At 45.7% G+C, this 25,102-nt stretch overlaps 1 protein-coding gene across 1 annotated transcript in view; it reads right to left on the bottom strand.

Annotated features, from left to right (window-relative positions):
* HTR1E (5-hydroxytryptamine receptor 1E) overlaps positions 1 to 25,102 on the bottom strand; it is a 1,214,090-nt gene that overhangs the window by 752,139 nt on the left and 436,849 nt on the right. The window contains exon 2 of the mRNA XM_086925235.1: positions 23,032 to 23,113. The gene's annotated coding sequence lies outside the window, so the exon portion shown is untranslated. The remainder of the gene's footprint in view (positions 1 to 23,031; positions 23,114 to 25,102) is intronic.

Raw genomic sequence — 25,102 nt, 5'->3', positions numbered from 1 at the left:
GTAGATGTTCCTCGAGCTGACACCACTCCAAGATGGCGCCCGTTCTCACCCCACCACCCAGAACCGGGAACTGGACCCGCAAAATGCGGTGAAAACCGATTATAGTGCAGGTATGAGGGCCTTAGATACTGCCAGCTAAAAGCAAGGGATTAAGCAACAGAAACAAAATAAAACACGAAAAACGGAGCGTTTTAAAACAACAGCGCGATAATGCAGCGCCGAGCGCTTGAGCAGCCTTCAAGTGTCTTATCAAGGGCTATTCCCCAAATGCTCGCCTTAAGTAGCAGTCCCTCTGGACATCCGGAGCGCTAGACCGCTCAGTGTAGATGTTCCTCGAGCTGACACCACTCCAAGATGGCGCCCGTTCTCACCCCACCACCCAGAACCGGGAACCGGACCCGCAAAATGCGGTGAAAACCGATTATAGTGCAGGTATGAGGGCCCTAGATACTGCCAGCTAAAAGCAAGGGATTAAGCAACAGAAACCAAATAAAATACGAAAAACGGAGCGTTTTAAAACAACAGCGCGATAATGCAGCGCCGAGCGCTTGAGCAGCCTTCAAGTGTCTTATCAAGGGCTATTCCCCAAATGCTCGCCTTAAGTAGCAGTCCCTCTGGACATCCGGAGCGCTAGACCGCTCAGTGTAGATGTTCCTCGAGCTGACACCACTCCAAGATGGCGCCCGTTCTCACCCCACCACCCAGAACCGGGAACCGGACCCGCAAAATGCGGTGAAAACCGATTATAGTGCAGGTATGAGGGCCCTAGATACTGCCAGCTAAAAGCAAGGGATTAAGCAACAGATAAATAAAATACGAAAAACGGAGCGTTTTAAAACAACAGCGCGATAATGCAGCGCCGAGCGCTTGAGCAGCCTTCAAGTGTCTTACTGGTTGGTACACAGTGTAGAGGGTTATTCAGAGAAGAGCATGAGAAGCTGAACCTGCACTCTTGGGGTGTTGTCAGAAAGAAACCTTGGTAGGGGATAAGCTACAGTGAATTAGGAAAAGAGCATGTTAAAATTTAGCAAAGCTCCTCCTTTAATCTTGTGTTGGACTGCCAAGATTGGATAATTACATGAGCTGCACCACACACTCGCCAAAATGTCACCACTACCTATTTGCTTTAGACAGTACCTTTTGAATAATAACATTTAAGGACATAATTTACCATTTAGTTTATTTGTGTAAAAAAAATGTAACTGTCCTTTCACCTGACCACCCCAGAGGTAGCCGGCTAGCTGGCATAATGGCTCATGGTAAGTTCCATTTGCGCACACATCTCAGAATATTGTGCACACAGACATTGCCTTGCCACTCACCAAACAAAAGAATTAGAGGGAACATTGCTCCTACGGTTGCAATGTCCTTCCCTTGTAAGCTCAGGGGTGCCTTTCTCAGGTGCCCCATCAACCTGGACTATGGGAACCTCAGGGTGTGGGTTGTTGCAACCCTTGCCCTTCCCCTTCTTGGCAGCTACCTTGGCCATTGTTTCAAAGTGCAGGCTTCCTTGTCTTCCCCCTTGGGCAGCCATGGACCCTGCTATACAGCCCCATTCAGGAAATCCTAACATCTCCAGGAGTGGTCTGTGCTCCACTTCCTTCTAGACAGTGTGTTCTAGGTCATTGCTAACAGACAGCCTACAGGCATGGTAGGCTCACAGCTACTTTCAGAGAACCTTAACTCCCTCCCCCACTCAAACGGAACCATACCCATTGGATAGTGACTGCCACAATTGTCTGCAAATATGACCTGGTGGAACGTATTAGGAGGACCTACTATGCAGACATCAGATGACACTTCACAGTAGTCATACTGGCTCCTGTGTCTCTAAGAGCCTCCAACCTTTACCCATTGATAGTGACCCAATATTTATACTTAGAAGTATTTGAATGCATATGTGCTTTTGCCACCTTCTCTATATCCTCTAGGGATATTAAGATAACCTTTTCTCTCTCTCCCAAGCTAACTGGGACCACCTTCTCCCCAAGCACCACTTTCACCAACCCAAGTCTCTGTCCACCTGTTGGGGGGCTTTGTCCTCTTGGGACGTTCAGTGTCTTCCTTGGAGTGTCCATACTTGGAGCACTTAGTACAATGGGACACAAACCTCCCTGTATGTTTGCCAAAGAACTCCTTTATTTTAGGCTCAGACTGGGACTGGTAACTATTATTCCCTTGAGAATTAGAGAATTATTTTGGGGGCCGTTAGAGAACCCCCTATATTTAGATTTTTCTACCCCCTCTTTCTTCTGGTGGGACCCCTGACTCACCTTCTGGTGATCACCCACAGATACCTTTTTTGATACTCTGGTGCTGACCCAGACGTCTGCCTCGATAGCAAGCAAGGGTATATGAGCTTATCAAATAAAATCACAAGTATTTATTTAGCGCACATATCACCCGGAAGTCTCATGGCACTTTGCGGAATACTCAGGAGTTCGTTTGGACAGAAGCCAGTTAGGAGTCGAACAGCCATGTTTTTAGCTCCCTGCGAAAACAATTATGATCTGAGATAACGCGTAAGTGTAAAGGCAGTTTATTCCAGAGAGCGAGTGCTAGGAAAGAAAAAGATCTCCCCCCCTTTGGTATGGCACGAATTTTGATGGGTGTTTGACTGAGTTTGTTGCTGGATCTTAAAGCCCTGCATGGCCGGTACCAACTGAGTTTCTATTTCCAGTAACCGGGACCATTGCCGTATATGTTCTTATGGGTTAGGCAGAGAATCTTGAAACGGGTTCGCTTCCTGAAAGAAAGCCAGTGAAGAAGTCTTAAGTTGGGTGCCAAAGGAGATCCTGAAGGGAGATTCAGCACCAGCCTTGCAGCAGTATTCTACAGGATGTGGAGCCTGGTAAGAAGATCTTCATTTATTGAAGACAGCAAAGCATTTCCGTAATCCATACGGTTGATGATCAAGCCTTGGACTAGTGGCTTCCTGGCTTCCATCGGGAGCCATTTGAAAACTTTGAATACATTTCGCATAATGCCAAAACAGGAATCAATTAGGTAGTTGACCTGGTCTTTCATAGACAGTTGGTTGTCTATTTAGTTGCCTATGTTCCGAACTGATTGTCTTGGAACTGTGCAAGGGCTTACCATCAACTTGATGCTGGCATAGCTCTGTAAAACAAATATAGAACATGTGCTCTGTAAATATCACATTAAACAACCAAATAAAATCATCAGTGTTGATGCCCCGCACCTAACTATTCAGACAGTGCCTTGCTGGCGAAATCAAGAAAATTCACCCAAGACGGGCTCTGGATCTTTTGGCTATCCCTAAACCTAATGCGGTACTTCTCAGGGGTGAGTCCAAACTTGAATGGTTTTATTTGGGATGTAATTCACCTAGTCCCCCACCTCTAGTGTAAGTAAGGTATTCCTCCCCATTGGAGGCATGTATTTCCAGAGTGAGGCCTCCCAAAACCCTTCTGGAACCCTGTGCATCTTAGGCCTGACTCAAAGGCAGAAATCCACTTGTTCCCGTACCAAATAGTTGGGCAACAAACCTTTGGGTATTCAAACTTTCTTGTTCCCTTCAGACACTGTTAGGTATGCTACCACTGTGGTTGCAGGACTATACTTGTCTAGCTCTGATGTCCAGCTCTTTGACACTTAGCTCATTAACCATTCTCCTCTCTTCCATGGCCAATTTCTTTTCATCCATCTTGAACTTGGCCATTTCCAACTGAAACTCCCTCTCTTCCTTCCTGTCTACTAGCTTCTTTGGGGACAGGTCCTGTGAAGATACACTGCTTCCTACCTTGGCTGAGAGTTCCAACTCAAAAGAGGAGTCCTAAACCTCCTCTGAGTGCTGCATCTCAGAGATGGCTTTAAGGCCCTGTTCCTGCTCATCCATATCATCCCCCCTCATCAGAATCCTCTGTTGCTGTCGGTAACTGTTGAACCTCCGACCATGCTCTCAGAGCTTTCTGAAGTTCCAGCGTCTTGGTGACTCTGTCAGTTTGAAGTCCCCTCTCCTTTCAGAACTGTTTGGGCTCAACCACAGTATAGCTATTCAGGTTGGCCAGCTCAAAATCAATTACTGCAGACATGGTCACAGTCAATCAGATAGAAATGAGAGTAGATTTGTAAAAAGCAAAAGAGCCAATCAAGGAGAACTTTAAAAAACTTGAATTGGTATCAAATTCTCCAACTGGGATTTTAGTGTAGCACAAAATCACTGAAATAATGTACCCAAATATGGGAGAGGAATACCATAAGTAATTCATCATCTCTCAATCTGTTCAAGAAGAGAATTGGAATTCCATATATAAGTTCCAGAATGATAATTCAATCCCACAGCTACAAGAATACTTGTTTGCTGTCAAAGTGATATTTATTTATTTATTTATTTCTTGCAATATAAATGTCAAACACAGTCACAATGTGAACACAGACAAACACAGCTAACACTTTTCATCGCAAAGGCATTAGGAATTCTCCAGGGCAAATTATTAATACTCAAAAAGGTATTCTATCCAAAATAGAATTCTAATTCTCAAAATGGAATTCTAATTCTCTTCTTCGACAGACTGAGAGTTGTTGCAATATGTACGGTATACCTCTCCCATATTTTTATATTTGTGTATATTAATTCTGTGATATTTGTTTTGCTTTTAAAGGTTAAGTGAGGGAGTACAGCACCTGTGTTATGGAACAACTTGGAGAGTGGCAACACACCCCGTAAATGTTTTTAGCTTCTTAGATATTTAGAACACAAAATCACTGTGTGGCACCGTACAAACCCAAGTCCACATCTCACAGCTGAACTATTATGGAAATTGGGTTACAGGTTGAGGGAGATGAAACACAACTTAAACAGCAACTACAATTTATGTCAGGGTGAGGTCACAACCCAACCGCAGATTAACCTCTTCTTAACCCTTGTGTAGTTTGGCACAAAGAAGTCATGCTTAACTTAGAGACAACATGTAAAGTATTTATGCAGCACTTCAAACAGTAATACAGTGAACACACAACACAAGTTTAGAAAAATAGAGTGAATGTTGATAAAGTATTTGACACAGAAACAACAAAAATCTAATCATTAAAACTGGAGGTATGCATTTTAAAGATTTAAGTGAAAGCGGAAACTGTGGTTATCTAGCCGCACTGAACTAGGACAAAGTCACAAGTTCAGGTCGAACGCAATGGAGCACAAGCTGGATACAGGGACCAGGTTAGCCCTCTGAACTAACCTATTGATTCATCAAGCATCCATTCTGCGATTCCTTATTAGCGAAAAATAAGGATTCGCTAATAAGGAATAGCAAAAGGCAATGCATGAAGAACTCGCTAAAAAAATAGCGATTTCTTAACCTTCTTTAATTGCGACTCTCAAATTGCGAGCCGCAATTAAGGAATACTTCACCACTCATTCCTATGGGCCTAGAGGCCCCTAGGAATGAATGGGAAGACAATCTCAATTTGCGATTCCCAATTAGAGAATAGCAAATAGAGATTGCAATTTCAAGGGTGCCAGGGTGTCAAAAGGACACCCTGTTGCACCCCTGAAATCTGCATATGGGTACATCTTGCACACACACATGCCCTAAGGGCATGTTTGTGTGTAAAATGGAAAGTTTTTGCAAATTACCACGAAGTTCAACTTCATGGTAATTTGCTCCCCCTATTAGCAAAATCTCAATTTTTTTTACTTTAATGCATTGCATTTAAGGAATCTCAATTTAAGATTGCTTAAATGCAATCGCAATTTAAGTAATCGCAATTTTGCGATTTCTTAAATTGCGATTTTTGCATTTGGGATGATGCATCCCAAATGCAAAAATACCGGTCGCAAACGGGCAGATTCTGAGAATCTGCCCGTTTGCGACCGGTTTTTAGCTTGATGCATCTATGCCAAAGTACCTTAAATCCTTGTTGCAGAGCTTTGAAAGATCCCGCGTTGTGGTTGTGTTGTGCAATGGCAGTTCTGAGGAGCTGTGAGGCTGTAATGCGAGGGCCTGCGTCATCATCAATAATGCCGTCACGTACTGGTGGTTTGGTAGAAGCTGGCCTGCTATGATGCAGAGTCCTGCTTCATTGTCGAGGATACTGTTGATGATGGATTTACAATGCGAAAACCTGTGTTGAGGACATATCACGCAGTGGCGATTCTGAGGAGACTGCAAGCTGTGATGTGAAGTACCACATCGGCAGTGAGTCGTGCAGCAGTGCTTCTGAAATAGAACCATGAGGCGATGCAGCATACTGCATAGGTTCTGCCCACAGGACAACAGCTTAGCTGGCAAAGCACCTTCAGGCCCACTTCTGAGGGTCCAGGACTGGGGTGCGCCACTTGGAGGGCAAGACTCACAGCAAGTAGAGTCAAGGTGCTGGGTTCAAGTAGGTTGGAGCCTTTTCTGTCCCTTATGCTCTGTTTAGGAGTCTATCCAACTAGCTACATCAAAGTGAACCCAAGGCAGGGAGGCACTGGTCCAGTCCTTCTTACTTAGTCAGCAGGGCAGTGGAGGGCAGTGGAGCAGCAGGGCAGCAGGGCAGCAGAGCTGCAGGGCAACAGAGTAGGAGTCCTTCTAGCAGAGCAGAACAGCAGTCCTACTGAGTCTACCACAGGTCCAGAGGTGTACTGAAGAGTTAGGTCTGTTATTTATACCCGGTTCCCACTTTGAAGTAAGAGAAGGTTCAGGAGGTCTCAACCCCAGAGGTGCTTGGACTTTCTTGACTCCCTGCCTTGGCCCCAGTTTGTCTGGAGTCACAATAGGCTAGTGACAAACTCGTGTGAGTGTGCTCAGGCAGATGTGCAAGTGTGGTAGGAGACAGCTCCTCCCCCTCATCAAATCAGAGATGGCCCATCCTGCCAACACCTCTGCTCCTGTGTCCCACTGTCTGAAAGCAATATACAAAGAACAACTGTTAGCTACACCTACTTATGTGACCCAAGATACAGGCTCCAGGCACCAAATGGTTGGAACACAGAAATGTCAACTTTCTAAAGACGTAGGCCCTGGGCTCACTGTGCTACTGGATTCAAGCTAGCCTTGCTGAAGAGGGGTGATATCCCGAAACCGGTCCCAGGATGCTTGTTTCCAGTCAGGTGGCTGACTCCCTGTTAAGCTACAGGAACACAAAAGCTGCAAGAATTTCACCTTTATGAATAGTCCAGCTAACCAGTTCCAACAGGACATGTCTTGGACATTGCTGGGGATTTCCCTTGGAGTGAGTGCTGGCCACCAAGTGGTTACCACAATGCCCTGGGTCCTTTGACTAAATGTCATAGTGTACTCCTCCTGCCTAACTCTAAAAGCTGACATTTAGAAACTTTTAAAGGAATTTTGCTTGGAGACCTGACAGAAGACTGGGACCAACTGGCCAAGGTTCATGCTACTGGGCAAAAGATTCAGGTTGCTTCCACCTGGATCTTTTCTACAGTATCAAATCCATTGCAGTGGGATGTCACAGAGAAGGTATCCGGCCTCGTGGAACCTGTTACGGCTACAGCTGTAGGAATCCAAGCTTTAAAAAAGTAACTAAGTTCAAAGGTAGGAATCTTCATTGGGCAAAAGCACCAAAAGTATCCAGACAGTGAGGGACCACCCTTGGGCAAGAATTTTGAATATTTCCTGCTCAAAGGTTTCCAACCAAAAGTCAACAACTTCCCTGTCTGACTGCTATCTGGCCTCATGGAACTCATTTCGACCACAGCATGCAGCCTTGCCCTGCTAAGGATTTTCGAAATCCATTTCAGAGGTTAAGCCACAAGATAACATTTTCAACCAAATTGAATCTGGTCTCTGTATTCAACCTGCGCTCCATTGTGGTCAGCCTTAACTTTTGACTTTGCCATGGTCTTGTCATCAGTTGCTTGCAGTTCTGCTTTGTTCTTTTTGGTACTAAGGTATAGTAAGTTAAAATGGGGTAATCCAGTGTCCCTCAGAACCTGGGCAATGATAAATTATATAAACAATGGTTCTGTCGGGTTGGGACCGATTGCTTCAAAGATTAAGCAACCCAATTGCTCAATGCCTCCTACCTTATAAATTAAACAAATTAGTAAAGTGAACAAATTAGTAATGCAAGTCCAAACCTTTCTCGGGTAAATCAAAAAAAAAATTATGAATTAGTTGCATTCATAGATACCCTGTTTTCATTAAAAAAATGATTTAGCTAAATAGGTATACTGTAACCTTTAATCTTTAGATTTGATACTTTTCCTTTGTACATAATCACAGTTTACATGAGCACCATTGCCAGTGAGCACCCTGTGAGAAATTAATTGTTGCTATAAATTATGGTAACTATTGTAAATAATACATACTCCATGAAATTTAACAATTGAGACTTGTGTGTTGAATTCAGTAATTTTGACACAACTAGAGAGAATTCCTGGGTACCCTCTCATGAAGGGCATTCATATCAACATAGTCTATCCGACAGAACCATACATATGTGAATACTGTAGTAAACCAAGGTTCTGAGGAACATAGCGTAACCCCATTGATTGTTACGGCTTCTAGTTCTTACCAGAGTTAGGTAAATCTTGCTTAGTGCCAAAGAGAGTAGTGCATACTATATGTTCATTTATCAATGTCCATCAGCTCTAAGAATCTACAGTTAATCCAGTCCTGTATAACTCAGTTAATAAATTGTAAACCTATTGACGTTTGTTTTTACATTTAGAGTAGGTTTAACTTTTTCAAGCATACTCTATCTACCAGATTGTCTACTTGGTGGTAATGTGCATTTGTATACTTAACTTTTTTAGTTTTAACATAGCCAGTAGACAATACAAAAGATTCTCTATAGGAAACTCCTTTCCCCTACATTTGCTTGAATCAAAAGTTAACGCAACCTTTTTTTCAGGAGTAACTTTATGAGCGTTTCCAATGGTGGTATAAGTCATGCAAAATGTTTATGACTAAAAACAAATTAAAACAATTTTAAATTTACCATGAATTTTGCATGGACACTCAGGATACATTATTTTTCCCTCCACTAACCCTAAACTTAAAAGGGTGGACCATTGGCCATATGGATGGATTACCTGCCTTTGAAAGTGCACTTTCTAAATTACACATAGACTGACTCATTATGTCACATATAGAATAATAAAACACTTTTTGTGCACCTAAAATACAGTTAGGTGTACAAAAATATTTTTGAATGTGTTTTTATGTAATCGTTTGTGAATGAGCCTCAACATATGCTAATTGAGAAAGAAAAGGGGAAAGTGAAGAGAAGTATCAGACTTGACGCAAGGAGTTACCCCTAGGTTTTTAACAACGGAAATCTGGGAGCATCCGCGGATTTCCCCACCATTTCCACATCAATACAAATCATATCAAAGGGGCATTGAAAACCCCGTTCTGCACTCGGTTTTCGAATTATCTTATGGGGATACAGTATATCAGCATTGTGAGTCCATAGTACAGCTCAGCCCATACGATTCTTCAGAGTAATGACAACTCTTAATGACGTGTTTTAGATGCCCGGTACGTGCTATTCTGGCTTACTTTAAGTGCGTTAAAGTGTCATGAAATCCATTTGCAGTACAATTCATCTAGCAGGCGACACATCCCTTATCCAAGTCTCCTTTACTGCCTTGGATTGTCGGAATACTATACCAAGGTTCTCGTGTGCACCAGTTTAACAAATGGCAGCAAAGAGCAGTAACGTATGCAAGAGACCTACTATGGCCAGTCCATCGTTTTAGCTATTGGAGAGAATGCAGATTGTGCAACATTTTCTCAGTAGATATTTTCTTTTTCGGTATCTATTGTATCACAGCTGTAAGCTTAGGGTATGGCATCCAATGAAACCTTAATGAGATACTTCAACTATGTTAAGAGTGCCATGACCATCCTTTGTGTAAGATAAATATTTGGGCAGTTCTGTAAGGATCTCCCTTTGCTCTTAAATAGTGTATGCATTATCCATTCAGGTGTGGAAGTAGGTATGGTGCCTACATTGCTTAAGAGGTAGGACAGTATGTCACTCAAAGGCCCAACATGTAACAATAGTCTCTGGATGGCATTATTTTTTTGCATTCAAGTGACAATTCCCTTCACCTCCTACTCTGAAATTATTTCTAGACTTTTTGCAGAAGTCACTTTGTATGTTTGCAGATAGGGCAAAATCACACAAATTGTTTGTAAATGCCACAAAACATCCAAATCTGTGCGTGTGACATTTATTTTGATACTATTACACCCGAAAGACATCATTTTTCTTGGCGGTCTCGAAAAGTAGAAACCTGTAAAATATGAAGTACAGTAATTGCAGTAGTCCATTCTTCTGCAGGCATAAATAAATCACAGAACCTCAACATATGAACCAAAATTTCTTAACCTATGCTGCCATATGTATTTTTGTCGACCTAAGTTGTAGTTAGGTGGCAAAAAGCATCTGGGGATTGGACCATTAATATAAATTACATTACGCTCTTCACCAGTGTACTTCAACGTTCTGCTTTTCTTTTCACTTTATCAAAAAATGGGGGAATTGTTTACAAACAAAGAAGTCAATCAGTGGGGGTTCAAGTCTATTTTACACACCAGGCCTCAGTATCTCACATTAGGATTCTTCATTTTTCAAAGACTTCTTTTTGTGTAATATATGTTGCATCTGTTTCTTTAAATTTTCTAAACCTTCTACTTACATTTTATTACTTTGTGTTTTTTATATATAGGAATGCACAACATTTTCCACAATCATAAATGTAGTAATCCCTAATTTATAACAATCCCTCCTTACTTTCGGTTGTGACTTGAAATACGTCTGTGCCCCAGCCTTTCTAATATCAGTATGTTGGACACCAAAATGGTGTTTAATCAACTGCTTAAATTTGAGGTGTTGTTGTTTGCCACAATATATTTTTCAAGGGGTGGGGGATAACCAGTTAGCTAAATGTAGGAACATGCAATAGATTCTCCTAACTTTTATAGTGCTCAGAGTATAAGTAAGTCAGTAAGTAAGTATTGTGCTTATGAAGCGCACAAATGCCGAGGCGTCTTGGCGCTGAAGGAGGACACAGGATCGGCACAGGAGAGGAACATTACTTCTGTCTCGCAAATAGCCACGTCTTCAACAACTTCCTGAAGCGAGGTCTGGATGGTAGGAGTTTGATATCGTCAGGTAACTGGTTCCATAGTTTAGACGCACAGTATTGTAGTGTAGTTCCTATATTCCCAATAGGCTCTGCGCATTGGAATAACATAAACAGCTGTGTAGACGTATGACTGAGGTCTTCTAGGTCTCTACTGACTATGTTAGACTTAATTAGTTTTTGCCAGCTAGCTCAGAGGTCACTAGAAACTTTCTCGAATGAATAGGGAGGGGTTAACTTCCCGAATTTAGACAAGAAGGGCTTAGCTTCTGACAACCATATAACATGACAACTTTGCTCCCCCAGAATAAGGAGTGAATCTCCAGAGTCGTGTGAAAACAATAGACAGCTATTTCACTCAATCAATCGTGCAAGCTTAGTTCCACCAGAGTGCAGAGAAAAAGAAAGACAGGCGTTTTCAATAAAAGGTGTTATTTTATTGAGCAGTCTTCTTTCTCATGCAAGAGAAATGAATTGCCACAATTGCAATACTTATCATGAAGTAAAGTGCGTACAGTAAAAGGAGTATTATAAAATAATACTGTAAAAGCATTGATATGGTTTCTTAGCCATATGATACTTTAAAACGGATAAAATATTTACATACATAAAAACATTGACTAACGAACTCAACTGGTGCTTCTAAGATACGCCTACCCCGGTGTACCTGACCTAAGCCTAATACGTGGAAAGGAATAAGTAAGTTGCAGTTTTAAGTTAAGTGGGGTTTTTGCCAAGAATCTGAATCAAGAATTCTCTCTAAGGTTTGAATCAGCTCCGTACCTTGGTTATAGAATGAAGGAGGTCTTGTATCTCGTTTCTCAGGACTCGATCTTCCAGTAACCCGCGAGGGTGACTGGAAGCACCGGAGCTGGATTTCTCGGCGTGAGAAAAGGCAGCTTCTCCAGTGTGTCAAAGGGGAGGGGCGGCTTCCTTCAGCTCTCGCATCAGCTGGGCTTCGGATAAATAGATAGCCGCTCTGCTCCACACCACCGTGTGTTGCTTAAGGCAAGTGTTGGTATATTTATACCTGGAAGGTGCCGTGTTTGACGTAAGGTTGGACATAAGATGTCAATAAAAGATGTCACTAAGAACTGACTGTTTCTTTAGTGCTCGCAGGAGTTCAATGACAATTCAAACCAAAGACATGGGGAATTCCCAGGTTACTGAAGATTTGGTGTGTCGGAAGAACTCGTTGTGCCCTCTAGGAATCTAAGGAAGTAGCCTTGCCGTATTTGGGCTGCGTGGGCTATGGCTGAATATGGGTAAGATTCGTATTCCTTCATTAGGACATGATTTATCATAACCGCATAAGGGCATGAATCAGGAATATTTAATTAGGGTCCTAGATACATTCACAACAGTATGTCATGCTCCTGCCCCCTGTCTAGCTCTGTGTACCCTGGGAATCTGGACTAGACCTTTGTTGGCTGATCTAAGGTTACACAAAAGAGTGTCCTGTAGAAATAGTTTCTGTAGATCCGCCGCCCTGCCCCCAAACTGGGTTTTATGTACCAGGCACAAAGCTTTAAACTCAATACGCTGTAGCACCTTCAGCCAGTGGAGGGTTTAAATGCTGCCAGATATATGGTGGAACTTATGAATATCCAACATCATTCTGGCTGCAGCATTTTGGATACACTGCAGTTTTGAGAGTTGCCGCTTATGCCCATGAAGACGGCATTACAATAGTCAATCCTAGAAAGGATCAAGGCAATGACTTCTGATGTCCGCAATTCAGGAGGAATAAAAGGGAATATTTTTCAGAGGACTTTCAGCTGGAAGAAGCACGCTGATGTGAGCTGGTTAATTTGGCCTTGAAAACTCAGCTGATCTTTCATTCAAATTCCCAAGTTCCTGACCTTTCTTGCGGTTACAGGGCAATTTCCTGCCTCTGCCGGCCACCAACCCTGGTTCCAGAGCAGTGCTCCAACCCAAACCCCATCACTTCACTTTTTCCGGTATCAAGTTTAAGATTGTTCTGGTGCATACAGTCCATGACATGTTTTAGACAGCTGTGGAATTTTCCCACAACAGTGTCAACGTTGAAAGAGATTGAAATGACCAGATGGGTGTCATCAGCATATGACATTATGATAAGCTGTGTCCTCTGGTTAACTCAGCCAGAGTGTTGGGACAGTGCTGACCCCTGGGGAACTCCACAGGGGAGGGTGAACCTCTCTGATTGGTGGTTTCCCCAACATACCCTCTGTTCCCTATCTGTAGGAAAATGGCCAGAAGACCAAGTGCCACCTCACTGACACCTATTTCCTCCAGCCTTAGAAACAATACTTGATGGTTGATGGTATCGAAAGCGGCTGAAAAGTCTAGGAGAATTAAAATGGCCTTGCCACCACTGTCCAGTTGCTTACATATCTCCTCTGTGGTCATAATCAAGGCAGATTCAGTGGAATGATGTTGTCTGAATCCGTGTTGAGAATGGTCAAGGATGTTATTTTGCTCCATATATCCCATTAAATCTTGGTTCATTGAATTCTCCTGTATGTTTGCCGCTAGCGGCAGGGAGGAAATGGGCTGATAGTTCTCGATCACGTGGGGGTCAGAGAAGGTTTTTTCAAAATTGGCCTAATACATGCCTTCTTCCACGAGGTGAGGAAAGTTCCTGAGCGGATAACATTGTTGAGGAGAGGGGCAAGTTCGGTACTGACTTTATTCGAAGCCAGATAACTAATCGCCGGCGGACAGGGGTCTGTTAGAGATCCAGATTTAGCTGCTAATAGCAGATCATTTGTTCTTTCAGTGGAAAGAAGAGAAAAACTGCTGAGCTGACTTGATGTGGACAGCCTGGATAAGCTTGCTGATTCCTGCATACTAATGTTACAGGGACTCAGAGTTTTATCTTCTAGTTCGTCGTAAATCAGTTGTATTTTTCTCTGGTAGAAACTTGCCATCTGGTTGCAGAAATGTTGTCAGGTACAAATTGTTTTTCTAAGTTTAGTCTGAATAATGCTGTGACCATCTTAAAGATCTCTTTGAGGAGTTTTTAGCCCCCTCTATTTTGCTAGTTAAATGCAGCTTTTTTTGCATTCATTATGGCCAACTTGTATTGTTCTACGGCAAGTTTGTAAGGCAGTTTACTCTGTTGGCTGCAGTCAGCTCTCCAAGACCTCTCCATGTGCCTGCACCTGGTTTTTATGGCTTTAAGGTCGAGATTATACCAGGGGGCAGAGGCCCTTTTTCGCTGTTGTGTGTTTGATCTGAGTGGAGCTATCTGGTCAATAGCTGCTTGGATCCAACCGTCAATGTTATCAGCTGCCTCATTAACATTCTCCCCTAGGGATGGTGGGCTAATGTCTAACCACTCTATTAGCTCATCTTTCCCGATTTTATGCCACACCCTAGATTTAACCTGGGGCAGGGCCTGAGGCTGGAGACTGTCACTCTCCTTGTAGGTAAGTTTGAAAGAAATGACACTGTGGTCCGACCAAGTTACTGGAAATATTTTACCAACTGATATATTGGGGTGGTTGGTGAAGATACCATTGAGAGATTGTTGGGCCTTAAGTGTAGGTTCAGAGACTTGTTGTGTCAGCACAAAACCTTCTATTCAGTAAGCATAACATTCCACAAGTTACAACATGCTGCCTACCATGGTCTTCTTTCATACACAATGATATCAATCAATCAATCAATCAAAGCATTTATATAGCGCACTACTCACCCAGAGGGTCTCAAGGCGCTAGGGGAGGGGGGTCCGCTACTGCTCGAACAGCCAGGTCTTGAGCTGCTTCCTGAAGGCGAGGTGGTCCTGGGTCAGGCGGAGGTGGGTCGGGAGGGAGTTCCATGTCTTGGCGGCAAGGTAGGAGAAGGACCGTCCCCCTGTGGTGGCTCTTCGGATTCGGGGGACGGCGGCGAGGGCGTGGCCGGTCGATGGAAGCTGGCGTTTGGGAGCGTAGAAGTTGAGGCGGCTGTTGAGGTATCCTGGTCCTTGGTTGTGTAGGGCTTTGTGAGCGTGGGTGAGGAGACGGAAGGTGATTCTCTTGTTGACCGGGAGCCAGTGCAGGTCTCTCAGGTGTTCGGAGATGTGGCTGCGACGGGGGATGTCCAGGATGAGTCGTGCTGAGGCGTTCTGGACCCGCTGAAGTCTCTTCTGGAGTTTGGCGGTGGTTCCTGCGTAGAGGGAGTTGCCGTAGTCCAGACGGCTGGTGACGAGGGCCTGGGTGACCGTCTTCCTGGTCTCGGTGGGGATCCACCGGAAGATCTTACGTAGCATGCGCAGGATGTTGAAGCACGACGAGGAGATGGCGTTGACTTGTCTGGTAATGGAGAGGGAGGAGTCCAGGATGAAGCCTAGGTTGCGTGCGTGGTCTGTTGGTTTGGGTGCGCTGCCTAGGGCGGGGGGCCACCAGGAGTCGTCCCAGGCGGGGGGTGAGGATCCCAGGATGAGGACTTCCGTCTTGTCCGAGTTCAGTTTCAGGTGACTGTTCTTCATCCATTCGGCTACCTCTTTCATCCCTTCGCGGAGATTGGCTCTGGCGGTGGCGGGGTCGTTGGTGAGGGAGAGGATCAGCTGGGTGTCGTCGGCGTAGGAGATGATGTTGAGGTTGTGTTGGCGTGCGATGTCTGCGAGGGGGCTCATGTAGACGTTGAAGAGAGTTGGACTGAGCGAGGAGCCTTGAGGAACGCCGCAGATGACTTCCGTGGCTTCGGATCTGAACGGGGGGAGGCGAACTCTCTGTGTCCTTCCGGCGAGGAAGGAGATGATCCACTCCAGTGCCTTCTCCTGGATTCCGACGTTGCGGAGTCGCTGCACTAGTGTACGGTGGCAGACAGTGTCGAAGGCCACGGAGAGGTCTAGGAGGATGAGGGCTGCTGTTTCTCCGTTGTCAAGCAGGGCTCGGATGTCATCGGTGACTGCGATCAGGGCGGTCTCGGTGCTGTGGTTGGCCCTGAAGCCAGACTGCGAGAGGTCGAGGGATCCGTTCGTCTCGAGGAAGGCGGCCAGCTGCTTGTTGACGGTCTTCTCGATTACTTTTGCTGGGAACGGGAGCAGCGAGATGGGGCGGTAGTTCTTGAGGTCGGTGGGGTTGGCTGATGGCTTCTTTAGTAGAGCGCTGAGTTCGGCGTGCTTCCAGCTCTCCGGGAAGGTAGCGGTGTCAAAGGAGGGGTTGATGATGTCCCGCAGGTGGGGTGCGATGACAGCATCGGCCTTGTTGAAGACGTGGTGAGGGCAGGGGTTGGTCGGAGATCCGGAGTGGATGGAGTTCATCGTGCGGACGGTGTCTTCGGTGCTGATCTGGGTCCAGGCGCGGAGGGTGGTGGTGGGGGGCAATGGTTCAGTCGTGGCGTGCGTCGGTTGAGTGCTGAAGCTGTTGTGTATGTCCGCGATCTTGTTGTGGAAGTAGGAGGCGAGGGAGTTGCAGAGGTCTTGCGAAGGGGTGATGTCGTTGTTTCCGGCGTTGGGGTTGGAGAGCTCTTTAATGATGTAGAAGAGTTCCTTGCTGTTGTGTGCGTTGTTGTCCAGTCGTTCCTTGAATGCAGTTTTCTTGGTTGCGTGGATGAGTTGGTGGTGTTTTCGGGTGGCGAGCTTGAGGGCAGTCATGTTGTCCGGTGTTGGGTCTCTGCGCCAGGTTCTCTCGAGGGCTCGGCAGTTCTTCTTGGAGCTCTTGAGTTCTTCGGTGAACCATGGGGCTTTCTTGCTGCCGGGTCTGCTTGGCGGGGTCCTCAGGGGGGTGAGGTCGTCAGCGCAGTCGCTGATCCACTTCGTGAGGTTGGTGGCCGCTTGGCTGGGGTCCGTTGCGCTGGTGGGTGGGTTCTTGCTCAGGGAAGTCGCGAGCTGGTCGGCTGTGATCTTGTTCCAGCTTCTGCGTGCAACCTGTTGTTGGTGGTGGTGGATCGTGGTCCTTCTGAAGCTGAAGTGGACGCAGCTGTGGTCCGTCCAGTGGAGTCCGGTGGCGTGGCTGAAGGCGATGTCCTTGCTGGATGAGAAGACGGGGTCGAGTGTGTGTCCGGCGTAGTGGGTGGGGGTGGTCACCAGCTGCTTGAGTCCGAGGTTAGCGAGGTTGTCCAGCAGGGTGGTGGTGTTGCGGTCGTTGTTGTTCTCCAGGTGGAAGTTGAGGTCCCCGAGGAGGATGTAGTCAGCGGAGAGGAGTGCGTGCGGGCTGATGAAGTCGGCGATGTCTTCGCTGAATTGTGTGCGTTGTCCCGGGGGTCTGTAGATGAGGGTACACCTGCCTAAGCATAAAGTTATTGCTCCCGTCCCTCTCAACTACCCTCGTCGCAGGTGGGCAAGATTCTCCTTGCCAGAGTTTAACAAGGCTCTCATCGCGGATGGGCCCCCAGGAGGCAATGATGTGGCAACGGCAAACAAATTACTCAACGACCGCATCACTGCTGCTCTGGACTGCACAGCCCCATTAGGCCGGCCAATAAAAGGTGTTCACAGACAAAGAACTGCCCCTTGGTTCAGCGAGGCGCTGCGCTGCGCCAAAAGGGAATGCAAACGAGCAGAGAGACAATGGAGAGTGGCATATGATGACCGGATGAAAGAGGCCTATCTCATTAAGAGACGCACCTATCATAATAAAATCCGGATAGAGAAAGCCACATATTATGCAGACAAAATTCAGGGGGCAGAGAACTCTGCCAGGGAACTGTTCAGCATATATAAATCCCTAGCCACCCCTAAAACCTCTACTCAAGATGAAGATTTCTCAGTAGTAGCATGCAACCGCATTGCTAACTACTTTGGAGATAAAGTGTCTAAAATTTACTCTGCCTTTCCCGAAATCCCTCCTGCTGCGGAAGAGCCTGCAGACCTAGTAGGGAAGGAAGATGATCAAAATCTGCTACTTAACTTCTCCATCCCCTCACCGGAAGAGCTAGTCAAAATCTGCAGATCTGTTAAATCTGGCTCCCCTCGAGACCCTGCATCCCCAAAAAGGCTGAGTGATAGTCTGGAGATCCTTGAACCCTATATTAGGCACGTGCTAGATGTCTCCTTCCGATCCAGCTCTATTCCTGAGGATTGGAAACAGGCTGTGGTGCTTCCTCTCCGCAAAAAGCCCAACATTAGCTTTGAGAAGTTGGACAACCTACGCCCCATCTCTCTGCTGCCTTATTTTTCTAAGGTAGCGGAGAAGGTGGTAAACAAACAGCTAATGAAGTATGTGGAGGAAGGCAACATTCTTCACCCTACCCAATTTGGGTTTCGGCCCCGTCATTCTACGGAGTCTGCCCTTCTTAGGGCCACCGAATCCCTCAGGCAGGGTGCAGACGAGGGACAAACCATGGCTCTAATCCTATTAGACCTCAGCGCTGCGTTCAACACTGTAGCACATTCCATCTTGCTACAGTGTCTGAACAAAGGAGGGGTGAGAGGGGCAGCATTGAAATGGATTTATTCATTTCTTACTGGCCGAGGCTTCCAAGTGAGGCAGGGTGACCACTACTCCGAGCGTATTTCTTTGGACCAGGGGGAGCCGCAGGGCTCGTCCCTGAGTCCAACACTTTTCAACCTTTATATCGCTCCTATTGCCACCTTAGTAGAGAGTCACGGCCTCCGTTTGGTGTCGTATGCCGACGACACGCAGTTGGTTATCTCCCTGTCGCGTGCACCCAGTCTCTCGGCGGACATCTTCAGAGCTTGCATGCAAGATCTAGCTGCCTGGATGTCCGCCAACTGCCTCAAGCTCAACGGAGGCAAGACTGAGGTGCTGGTCGTGGGGGGCTGCCAATCAGCGTGGACGTCGGCATGGTGGCCATCTTGTCTAGGTCCAACACCCACCCCGTGCCAGAAAGCTAAGAACTTGGGCATCTGGTTTGATACTGACCTTACCTTCAGCCCCCAGATCAATCAGGTGGTCGGATCATGTTTTGGGACCCTCAAAAGTCTCAGGAAGACTTTGAAGTTTTTACCTGTGAGAGCCCGACAAACCTTGGTGCATGCACTAGTCACATCAAAGATGGACTATGGCAATCTTCTCTATTTAGGGACCTTAGAGAAGAATCTCAATCGCCTACAGGTCCTACAGAATGCCGCTGCCCGATTAGTGCTTAGACTACCCAGAAGAGCCGCATCTGCAGCGGCCCTTCGGTCTCTGCATTGGCTCCCGGTCAGAAGCAGGGTAGAATTCAAAGCTTTATGCACGTGCCATCGGATCATTAATGGGAGATCTCCTCTCCCTTTGCAAGGACTTCTGACGTCTTACGAGCCTTCCCGCTCGTTGAGATCCTCCGGCTCTGGACTCCTGGTTGTTCCCAAGGTGTCTAAGCACGGATGGGCGGAAGATCCTTCAGGCACCTTGCAGCCTCAAGATGGAACAAACTACCCATGGCATTGAGATTAGAGCCATCAGAATCAATTTTTAGAGCCAAACTTAAAACTGCACTATTCGCTCAGTAAGGTATGCCGCTCCTATAGGTTCCAGTAAGAGTCGCTCCTCAGCGCGGGGACACGCCGCTGTGCGTCACCATGTGCTTTACAAGACCCCCTAAATAGAAATAGAAATAAATAGGGTGCCTCTGAGGGTGGTCTTGGGGTTGATGTGGACCTGGAAGTGAAGGTGTTCGGCGGTTGTCAGGGTGTCGTCGGTGTTGGTCGTGATGCGGATGGTGTTCCTGTGGATGATGGCGATGCCTCCTCCGGTCTGGTTGATGCGGTCCCTTCGGATGATCTTGTAGCCGTCTGGGATGGCGATGGCGATGTCGGGCGCTGAAGAGGCGTTCATCCAGGTTTCCGTGAGGAAGGCGACGTCTGGTGAAGTGGTGTCGAGCAGGTTCCAGAGCTCGACGGCGTGTCTGTGGACGGAGCGGGTGTTGAGCAGGATGCACTTCAGGTGGCTGCTGTTGTTGCTCGTCTTGGTCTTGGTGGGTGCGGGTGTAGTGCAGGTCCGGATGCAGGTGAACTCGCAGGAGCGGCAGCTGAAGGGTCCGTGGGTGCGTCTCGGGGTGGCTCGGTAGCATCCCGGGAATCGGCCGGTGTTGAGTGCGTTGAGGGTGGTGACGTCGTATGTCCGGCGGGTGGGCTGGGGTCTGCGAGGGCCAGGGGTTCTGGCACTGGGAGCGGTCCAGGCGTGGACGGGCGCAGACGGGCTTACCTTTGGCGCGCCTTCGGCGCACAATCGGCGCACCCGCAGCGCGTGGCCGCTGCACGTTCGCACGGTCGCCATTTATGGCAAAGTGCGAGGGAGGGAGGAGCAGCTGGGAGGCGGGAGCGGGGAGGGCACAGAAAGAAAAGGGGGCGTGGCCAACCAAACGGAGGCGGGAAGCGGGGAGAGGGCGGGAGGGCACCGGGGCAACAGAGGAGAGTACAGTACAGGGGGACAGGCGATAAACAACACAATTATTACAAAGGGGCACACAGCAGGAGAATAGCGGGGCACAAAAGCCTAAATAGGCAACAGAAAGCAGCGATCACAGTTGCATATGCCCAGACCGCAGGAGACCACGCCGCTCGGCGGCAGGGGGCGTGGTCAGCCGGCAGCAGGCAGGATCAGCGAGGCAGGCGGGGGCACACGCAGCAGCTGGTGGCCGTGCGGCGCGGGGGTGTCCTAAAGCTACTACAGTGTTTTTCTAAACCGGTGACCCCCCTTTAATCAATATTGGAATCTGGGGACCCCCACTGAATCATTAATGGAAGCCAGGGAACCTGGCTCAAAAGATTTCGATGATATGCTACTTAAACCATTACAGAACAATACAGAAACAAGCATTCTTCAAACAAGTACACAAACTATTAAATGTTTTATTTAATTCACAAAGACAAAATTATACATTTTCCTCTCAGTGGAATAGGTAGAGCTTTTCTAAATTCAACCGAGGCCACCCATTGCAAAACTGCATTCTATTTGATGCATTTGCATTGCTCCCACCAGCTTTGCTTTAAGACTGCAATTTCAAATCCCTTCACATTTATGGAATCTGATCACGTTATTTAATTTTCTAAACAGTCACCGGCCGCCTGAGTAGGCGTCCTAGATCCTTAGGGGTCTGAGGACCACAGTTTAAGAACCACTGCTCTACTATATCACTCTCCACTCAGTGCTATTGCTTGCAGCATTAGATCACTCAACTTTACAACCTTGAAGTAAATTCTACTTGTCAAACACTCAAAACCACCTTGAAGAAGTGAACAAAATTTACTTTAAGGAACCTGTATTCCTTGGCAGTGAAAGGTTATTCTAAAATGAATGAACATATTCTGGTCTTGATTGGGTGTGAAACCCCAAATATATACATTAACTGTATCCCACAATCTCCAAGTTCATTATCGGTTGTGCCACTTGTCAATTCTTACATCTACATGATCATGTGTTGAAGTGTTTTGATAGGATTGTATGAGCCACCAGGATTTTCCATCCGAGAATGATGTATCATAACCTTGTACATCACTGCTGGTACCAGAAACAAGTGACATTTAATTATGCATAGGCACTCATGTTAGCCTCGGATCTCTGTTCAAGTCATCTCTTCAGCATACACTAAAATGAGGCTATCTTCTCCCTTGAATTTTCAGTTTCTTTGGATCAATGTGTACTTTGTTTTGAAAAAAAATGACAGTTGTCAGAAGCCAGGTATTCTGCAAGGCTAAGGATGTGGCATTTATTTTTACTCATTAGTTCGCCGGTGTCAAAGATGTGTGCGTGAGATGAAAGATTGCTGAAATCATGTCGCTGAATTTGGAACATTGAGCACTGGCTGTAGAACAGACATTTTGAGCAACTGAAATGTGTTCTTGGCTGGCCTCTTGGTGTTAAGCATGACATCTGCTCCTGTTTTCAGTGAAAAACACTGTGAAGCACAGACTTTCGTCAAATCGTTTTTATAAAATGTGGGGTTTAGCAGATGTCATGACATTTTGAACATTAATCATCTGTGACATCACTCAATATGAGAAATGCTGGCACTATATGGTGTATTGCTTGTGCATCAGACTCACCTTACAATACAATTCCAACAGTCTTCCTGTACACATGCTCTCACACACCCTATGTCACAGTGTAAATATTGCACATTTAAGGGAAGGGGTGGAACAGTAAAAATGAGAATATAGTACGATATGAAAACTAGCCTTGAATTTGACAAATTCTCCTAAAATGGACTTAGATCTCGCCGAAATCCGAAGGAAATAAATGGGCAGTCCAACCCTATGAGGGATCACTTAGGACTCAGAACTCACTCAATCTAAGGAGTGTTTGGAAGGTCTAGCGCTATTTGTCACATAACGTATGGATAAGGCTTTTCTTCATAAACACACACTCACTCACAATACCAAATGCTGCAAATGTTTCAACTCAAAGGGAAGAGGTAGCGCAGGAAAAAAATCAGCCTAAGATAGGAAATTAAAATTAACCTTGAAATATTTAATTTTGGGTCAAATGCCCTTAGGTTGGACTTTCAGGAGTGCTAATGGCTTGTTTTAAGAGTGTAAATTCACAACTGATACTACCGGAGTTTAATTTTATGTGAGAAAAACTCTCCTCACTGAGTCGAGAAGTGAGTACGAAAGGACGGGGTCTCATTGGAAAGTTAACACCCACAAATTCCCATCTTGGTAATAGTCGTCAGAGAAATACCCTTGTCAAGGGCACGAAACATTCTGTTTCATGGGTGAGAATTAAAAGGGAACCCTCCAAAACTAGTAGGGATGTGGTATCCATAGGAAAAACGTGTTGCTCATAGAGAAAAAGAAAAATGCAATTTTGGCAACATACACACACATTAATGAACGCTTGCAACATTGATATGTTTTGCAAATACTTATAAATGTGAATACGTGTGAATACCTGCAACTGATGCAGTTACCATGGTAGTTCTGAATTATTTTGTGAAATCCAAAAACTATAGTGCAAGCATATGTACAAACATGTGGGAGTAAATGTAAAATATTTCTTCAATACTCAGATCCTTTAGGCTATAGATATTTCATTGTACAATTAAATTAACCGAATATTTAATAGACATAAACATACTTTTAGGTAAACAATGTAAAGGAAAATGCTTACCTTATCGTGGCCTGCTGCGAACAGATGATTTTTCAAAACAGGAGAATCATTCCTCTATATTTATGTCACTTGCAGCTAAATCCTGAAACGAAAACAAAGACATGCATTTGATTTTAGGAAAGAACAAAGACAAACGGCATAGAGACACTGGGCACGAATCACAAAGTAGTGGTAATTTTTGGGATTTATGCACACACACACACCCTGTAGAAGTGCATATTTAACCACAATCAGAATATTGCTAAGTCCTTCAGTAAGGTATGACTTTCTGTTTTCCCTAACTGAGCGTGTTTAGAGCCACCATCTTGCAGAGATTTTTTTTAATATCTTTTTACTTTTCAGGGGAAATATTTTAGCATGAAAGGATCTCCTTCTGTACAACAACCATGCGAAAACAGAAATATTCATAACTTTTCCACAATTCCATACCCACTGACGTTTAGTGAAGGGCACATTTATGTGGCAAAGGCATTACAAAGGTTTGCGAATAACCTAAAGGTTATGACTCTGAGGGTGTTCACCTCATGTGTATTTACATTTCTCTGTCTTCTTCTCTAACCCCCTACCCAAGGAAATGCCCATGTCTACTTAACTATGTGACATTTAGGAATGTGGGTGCTTGGCAAACATTGTGCAAAGTCTGCACTCAGACTGGCACCATTGCATGAATACCTTTGCTGTTTCAGGCTTCGCAAATGCCATTACGTGAAAATCTCTACCACATAACAAAGAAACAATCTTGAAAAAATTACCAAGAAAGGCATAACCACAAATGCTAGGGTGTGATTCCAGGGTGCCGGGGGGATTACCTTGAAATAAAAGGAGCAATGGTAACAAACGTAATGTAGACGATCTAGTAAGGGTTTGTTAGACCTGGCACCATTGGAGTGGGTCTCCCTTCCATTTTTCGCTGTGGTCTCCTCTGTCTTTGCTGGTATTAGATGTTCTGGGCACTGTGCCACTGCCAATCAGTGCCACAGCGCAAATGCTCCCTGTGCAAATATGACTGTGAATTGGTATATCCCTGATTGGATTATTTGGTTTACCTGTTAGTCCCTAGTTGTGTGGCCTGTGTGTGCCCAGGGCTGGTAACCTAAATGCTGCTGGTGGTCCTGCAGCGCTGGTTTGCACCACTCACAGAAGCAGCTTGTAAAGTGTTCCTCAGACCTGCCACTGCAGTGTCTGCGGGCAGTCTAGAACTGCCATCTTGGCTGTGAAGTGTCTACACTTCCGAGCTCCTGAACCTTCCCTTAGCCTCATATAGGTCACCCCTATGGTAGGTGAATGTGTGTGTAAGGTAGGACATGGCTTGGTATGTGTAGCATGTCCTGGTAGTGAATCACCCTCCATTTTGTTTTTCACTGCTGCAAGGCTACCTGTTCTCCATAGGCTAGAACGGGCAGACTGGCTATTACATCTTATAGCCCTATCTGACTCAGGGAACATGGTGGAAATTCGAGTTTAGTATGCCTGAACTCAGAATGATAAAATACATCTTTTAGTAAAGTTGGTTTTAACATTCAGTGTTTGAAAATAGCACTTTTAGAAAGTAGGTATTTTCTTGCCTAAGCCTCCAGTGTGCTCTGCTGTTATGTGTATTGGCTGTCTGGGTTTAGAGGGGCAAGGCAGGGTGAGTCAGACCTGGGTTGAATAGAGAAATCTGCATTGAGTACTGGGGAGGGGTAGCTCCGTGACCTGAAGAGGGCTATGCCTGGCAAGGTGAATGCTGGCTCCACCTCCTACTGTGCCTCTGATGGCAGACACCCTCTTACTGAAACGAAGGCTGCAGCCTGGTAAACAAAGTGCTCCAAGCCTGAGCAGAACTGGTTCTGGCTGGGTTCAGTGGCTAGAGAGTTTTGAGAACAATGACTTTTGGGGTATAAATATCTGTGCCCAAACCCCTGATTTTGGTATTGCACCTGGATGTCAAGAGGAACCTCTGTCCGTGTTACGAAGGAATCTGCAGGAGAGGAACTTCCTTTTGCTTGTGTGATGTTTCTTGGTTTGGCCTGCAGTAGTTCCCCTTGGACTTGGAAGAAGAGGAAAATGGACTTTTGAGAGACTTTTATTT

The sequence above is a fragment of the Lissotriton vulgaris genome, chromosome 6 (genome assembly GCF_964263255.1).
Source record: "Lissotriton vulgaris chromosome 6, aLisVul1.2, whole genome shotgun sequence".
NCBI lineage: Eukaryota > Metazoa > Chordata > Amphibia > Caudata > Salamandridae > Lissotriton > Lissotriton vulgaris.
Note: the sequence above shows the minus strand (reverse complement) of the source record. Positions and strands in the feature narration are given on the sequence as shown.